This window comes from Saccopteryx leptura, chromosome 5 (genome assembly GCF_036850995.1).
Source record: "Saccopteryx leptura isolate mSacLep1 chromosome 5, mSacLep1_pri_phased_curated, whole genome shotgun sequence".
NCBI lineage: Eukaryota > Metazoa > Chordata > Mammalia > Chiroptera > Emballonuridae > Saccopteryx > Saccopteryx leptura.
Window position 1 is genome coordinate 163,439,330 of NC_089507.1, and position 6,255 is coordinate 163,445,584.

A 6,255-nucleotide genomic window follows, 5' to 3' on the forward strand; every position below is an offset into this window, starting at 1 on the left:
AATAAATTCTACAATCTCAAGTAAACAAAATAATGAAAAGAATAACTTAATCTGTTTTACACATGTATTTGAGATTATAAAAATCCTGGAAATTTTCAAATCAAAATTGTATCCGTAAAGCAAGTGAGAATATTCAGAAAATATTATCAGGATTTTTATCACAATCTAATGTATAGTTATAAATAATTAAGTATTTTTAGATATGAAATTAATATAATTTCAAAAAAGAATTAAAAAGCATGAGTGCATTGCTTGGTCTTTGGTGGCACAGTGGATAAAGCATCCATCTGGAATGCTGAGGTCGCCAGTTCGAAACCCAGGCTCGCCCGGTCAAGACACAAACGAGAACGAGTTGATGCTTCCTGATCCTCCCCCCTTTCTCTCTTTCTTTCTCTTCTCTCTAAAATCAATCAATAAAATAAAATTTAAAAAGCATAGGTATATCATTGTGATCTAAATTAATAACTCTGCTTGGGAGAGTCATAACTATTGGGAGAAACATAACTATTCAAATAAGAAAAAACATTTTGGAAAATTTATAAAACAAGGCAATAAAACTTTCATCACTATTTCTAAAACTTCAACTATTTCCATAACATATATTTTGAAATTACCTAAAATGTAAAATTCAAGACTTTGAAAATAGCTTGCTGGTGTCTGTTCATCTCTTAAAGGTGAAAAAACATCTGAAATACTTGATCTAAATTTTCTTGTCAGTGCTTGAGAAATAGGGCTCCAATGATGTTTCATGGAAACCTCACTAGATTTTGCACACACACAGCAGGAGTAGCAAGGAAATCTGGGACATCCAGAGGTTCAGCCAAAGTTTCAGAAATGGTTTCTAGACCCTTCAGCCTGGTGGTGGGGAGTGCTGTGGCAGGCCCTGCTCCCCTCCTCCGGACTGGACGGAGTGGCTCGTCCTCTCTGTGGAACAGCTTGGCTAGAGACGTCTGGGTGGTTGTGGTTCTGTGCACATGCCCCCCAGGCCCATGCCCGGTGACTGAATGATGAGGAAGCTGTACCAGCCCAGCCCCCACACCACGCGATGGCTCAAACCCCATGGTTTATCTCACACCCCAGCCCTCCCTTGGCAGTGGGCCAGCTTTGGCTGACCACTTATCTCTACTTAGTTTCTTCCCATGCCCTGCTCTGCTTGCCCGTCTCCATCCCTTCACTTCAGCCACTCCCCCAATAAGTTGCATACTTAGGAATCCCCTCTCAGGCTCTGTTGCTCAGGATCCTGTCCTCAGATCACTGGCATCCAACCCTCCCTCTCTGGGGGATATAATTAAAGATATGAATCATGTCAATAATTTAAAATATTTCCCTGATAAAATTTTTTTTTTATTTTCCATCTTTCATCAGAGAAACATCAGAGAGAATTAAGTAGTGATAGGTCTCAAGGCTTGGGGATTGAGATCATGAAACTGAGAGGCCCCTGGCCCTTCTGGAGAGCTCGTAATGTCGCAGCTGCAAAGTTTGGAAACCTGAAGTCCTGAATGTTTATTTTAATAGAAACAGTAAAATTTTGGGAAAACAAAACATTTTAGGGAGGTTTATCCTGAAGCAGTGATATTCTTTTATTTTTTATTTTTTTTTTTTTTACGTTTTTCTGAAGCTGGAAACAGGGAGAGACAGTCAGACAGACTCCCGCATGCGCCCGACCGGGATCCACCCGGCACGCCCACCATGGGGCGACGCTCTGCCCACCAGGGGGCGATGCTCTGCCCATCCTGGGCGTCGCCATGTTGCGACCAGAGCCACTCTAGCGCCTGGGGCAGAGGCCACAGAGCCATCCCCAGCGCCCGGGCCATCTTTGCTCCAATGGAGCCTTGGCTGCGGGAGGGGAAGAGAGAGACAGAGAGGAAAGCGCGGCGGAGGGGTGGAGAAGCAAATGGGCGCTTCTCCTATGTGCCCTGGCCGGGAATCGAACCCGGGTCCTCCGCACGCTAGGCCGACGCTCTACCACTGAGCCAACCGGCCAGGGCCGAAGCAGTGATATTCTAACAGAGATTTTAATACTTTCAGATTTACAAGATTAATTTGAGGAATGAAAGAAAAAGGGAAGGCATCATATAAAAATGAAGAAATATCTGCACAGCAAAAGAAACTGACAGCAAGACAAATAGGCCACCATCTAAATGGGAGATGATATTTTCAAATGACAGCTATGATAAGGGGTTAATATTCAAAACATATAAAAAACTCACAAAGCTCAGCAACAAACAAGCAAACAATCCAATTAAAAAATGGGGAGAGGGGCCCTGGCCGGTTGGTTCAGCGGTAGAGCGTCGGCCTGGCGTGCGGGGGACCCGGGTTCGATTCCCGGCCAGGGCACATAGGAGAAGCGCCCATTTGCTTCTCCACCCCCCCCCCCCTTCCTCTCTGTCTCTTCCCCTCTCGCAGCCAAGGCTCCATTGGAGCAAAGATGGCGCGGGCGCTGGGGATGGCTCCTTGGCCTCTGCCCCAGGCGCTAGAGTGGCTCTGGTCACAGCAGGGCGACGCCCTGGAGGGGCAGAGCTTCGCCCCCTAGTGGGCAGAGAGTCACCCCTGGTGGGCGTGCCGGGTGGATCCCGGTCGGGCGCATGCGGGAGTCTGTCTGTCTCTCCCCGTTTCCAGCTTAAAAAAAAAAAAAAAATGGGGAGAGGACTTGAACAGACACTTCTCCCAAGAGGACATGCAAATGACCAACAGATACCATATTTTTCGCTCCATAAGACACACCTGACTATAAGACACACCTAGGGTTTTAAGGAGGAAAATAAGAGAAAAAATATTCTGAACCAAATGATGTGTTAAAATACTTAACAAAATACCGTATTTTTCACTCCATAAGATGCACGGGCATTTTCCCCTCCACTTTAGGGGGTGGGGGGGTGGGAGTGCTTCATATGGAGCAAAAAAAAAACGATACATGAAAAGATATTCATCTTAACTAGCTACTCAGGAAATGCAAATCAAAACTACAATGAGGCACCACTTCACTGGCTATTATCAACAAAACAAGTGTTGGAGAGGCTGTGGAGAGAAAGGAACCCTCATTCACTGCTGGGAATGCAAATTAGTACAACCATTATGGAAGAAAGTATGGTGGTTCCTCAAAAAATTACGAATAGAACTACCATAAGACACAGCAATCCCTCTACTGGGTACCTACCCCCAAAACTCAAAAACATTGGTACATAAAGACACATGCACCCCCATGTTCATTGCAGCATTGTTCACAGTGGCCAAGACATGGAAACAGCCAAAGTGTCCCTCAATAGAGGACTGGATAAAGAAGATGTGGTACATATATACAATGGAATACTACTCAGCCATAAGAAATGATGACATAGTAAAAAGAAAAAGAAAAAAAGAAATGATGACATAGTGCCATTTACCACAACATGGATGGACCTTGAGAACATTCTACTGAGTGAAATAAGTAAATCAGAAAAAGCTAAGAACTGTGTGATTTCACACATAGGTGGGATATAAAATTGAGACTCATGGACATAGATAAAAGTGCAGTGGTTACGGGGGGGGGTATATAGAGGAGGAGGTGAGGAGAAGGGAGTAACGAGGGACAAATGTAGGGTGACGGAAAATGATTTAACTTTGGGTGATGGATATACAACATAATCAACAGTTCAAATGCTATAGAAATGTTTACCTGAAACTTATGTACTCATTGATCAATGTCACCTGTTAAATTTAATTTTCTAAATAAAATTTTTAAACAATAAAAAAGGAAAGAAAAAAATGAAGAAATATGGCATACTCCTTGTTACAAAACAAAATATCCATTCCAAAAGAAAAAATATAATATTCTAAAATAAATTATTATATGAAAGGGCATTTTGTTTCTAGAGGGTAAAAGTGAAAATAAATGAATTTGAAAGTCATTTAAATTTAAATTTATTAAATCCTGACACTTTACCAAATGGTATTTGTAAAGTTCTGTGGAAGGATAAATAAGCTAGTGGAGTAAGTGATTTTTGTGATTAAGAAATATAAAATAGGCCCTGGCCGGTGGCTCAGCGGTAGAGTGTCGGCCTGGCGTGCAGGGGACCCGGGTCCGATTCCCGGCCAGGGTACACAGGAGAAGCGCCCATTTGCTTCTCCACCCCCCCCCCCTCCTTCCTCTCTGTCTCTCTCTTCCTCTCCCGCAGCCAAGGCTCCATTGGAGCAAAGATGGCCCGGGCGCTGGGGATGGCTCCTTGGCCTCTGCCCCAGGTGCTAGAGTGACTCTGGTCACGGCAGAGCGACACCCCAGAGGGGCAGAGCATCGTCCCCTGGTGGGCAGAGCGTCACCCCTGGTGGGCGTGCTGGGTGGATCCCGGTCGGGCACATGCGGGAGTCTGTCTGACTGTTTCTCCCCGTTTCCAGCTTCAGAAAAATACAAAATATATATATATAAAATATATATAAAATAGGCCCTGGCCGGTTGGCTTAGTGGTAGAGCATCGGCCTGGCGTGCGGGAGTCCCGGGTTTGATTCCCGGCCAGGGCACACAGGAGAAGCGCCCATCTGCTTCTCCACCCCTCCCCCTCTCCTTCTTCTCTGTCTCTCTCTTCCTCTCCCGCAGCCAAGGCTCCATTGGAGCAAAGTTGGCCTGGGCGCTGAGGATGGCTCTATGGCCTCTGCCTCAGGCACTAGAATGGCTCTGATTGCAACAGAGCAACGCCCCGGATGGGCAGAGCATCGCCCCCTGGTGGGCATGCTGGGTAGATCCCGGTCGGGCACATACGGGAGTCTGTCTGACTGCCTACCCATTTCCAACTTAAGAAAAATACAAAAAAAAAAAACAACCCAAAAAAAGAAATATAAAATAATAAAAATATTGGATATAGAAAACTTGCAAACAGCATTATAAGGACTGGGACATTTTTAATTTTAGCATTGCTATTGTTCAACAGAAATTGACAATTTAACACCATGAACAATATCAATGACATGAAGAGAAATTTTCTATTTATTGGGGATATACACTATCTAAGGGCCACCAATTTGAAGAAATTCTTTGGAGAAGTTCAAGGCAGCTCCCCATGATGAATCACCACAGACAGTTAGCCCTATCTCAAAAGAACACACCAATCATTTCTAAACATCAACAAAATTTTGGAAATTATGATAATTCAATTAACGATTTGTTGGAAAATTTATATCACTCACTAGGTACTTTTGCAATACTTGATTGCTTAGGTTATTTAGAGAGAAAGCAGGGGTGGTAATGAAATATACTTAAATTTTTTTAATCTATGCATTGAGTTACATATTTATATAACTCTACTGGTCATTATATATTTTTCACAATAGCTCTGCACACCTCATAGAGGCTCTGTAAGGATTAAATAAGATTGTCAGTGTAAAACTCTTAGACAACAGAAAGGAATATAGTAAATTGACTATTTGTATGACTATATTTATTGTTACCAATCGCATTAATATGGTATATTACTGTGGACCATATGATTTGGGACCCAAGGTCCATAGGTGAACTTTGTTTTTTTCCATTTGAGACATCACTTCTGATTTTCTGTACAACCTTTGACAAATGACTTTCCTTTTCTAGGGGCCTCACTAAAAACACTGCTAGTAATCTTTACTAACAACTCTAAGTAGCACTTCCTCTGATTTTCTATCTTTGTGTCCAAGTTGCGGTCTGTACGCTTCCTGCTGCAGCAGAAAGTTCCTCACACACAAACGCCCCAGTCACGTCAGCTGTTCTGGAAGGCCCCTGGTCTTCGCAGGCACAACGGCTCTCCGGGACCCTGCCCCACCCTCTTTCCAGGAGAAGATGACTGAGATGTTCCTGGGAAAAGTGTCAAAGACAAAACTTCCACCTCCCTTAGCAGAAATTCTGTCATTTCCAAGGTCATCCCACCAGAGATCAAACTTGTGGGGTTCTTTCTCTTCCTCCTTTTCAGTGAAAGAAATGGCCAACAATATCACAGTATGGAGATCACCATCTACCATGGAGTGCCCTTTATAAAATTTTGTTTGTTTGTTTGTTTGTTTGTTTGTTTGTTTTAGAAGAATAGATAGGTGCCTGAGAAGTGACTTCTACTGAGGGGCATGAAGGCCTTTTGCAGACTGAAGGCTAAGGAAGGGGATCTGCTTCCAGGCAGTAGTGGCCTGCCAGGGAGTAAGTGGGGGTGACAGCAGCAGGACCTGGCTCTGCTTGGACCCCAGGGGTGGTTGAGAGTGAGACTAGGAATGACTGACCACCACAGGCTGGGACCTAAAGAGCCCGTGCCAGGAGCACCGGGG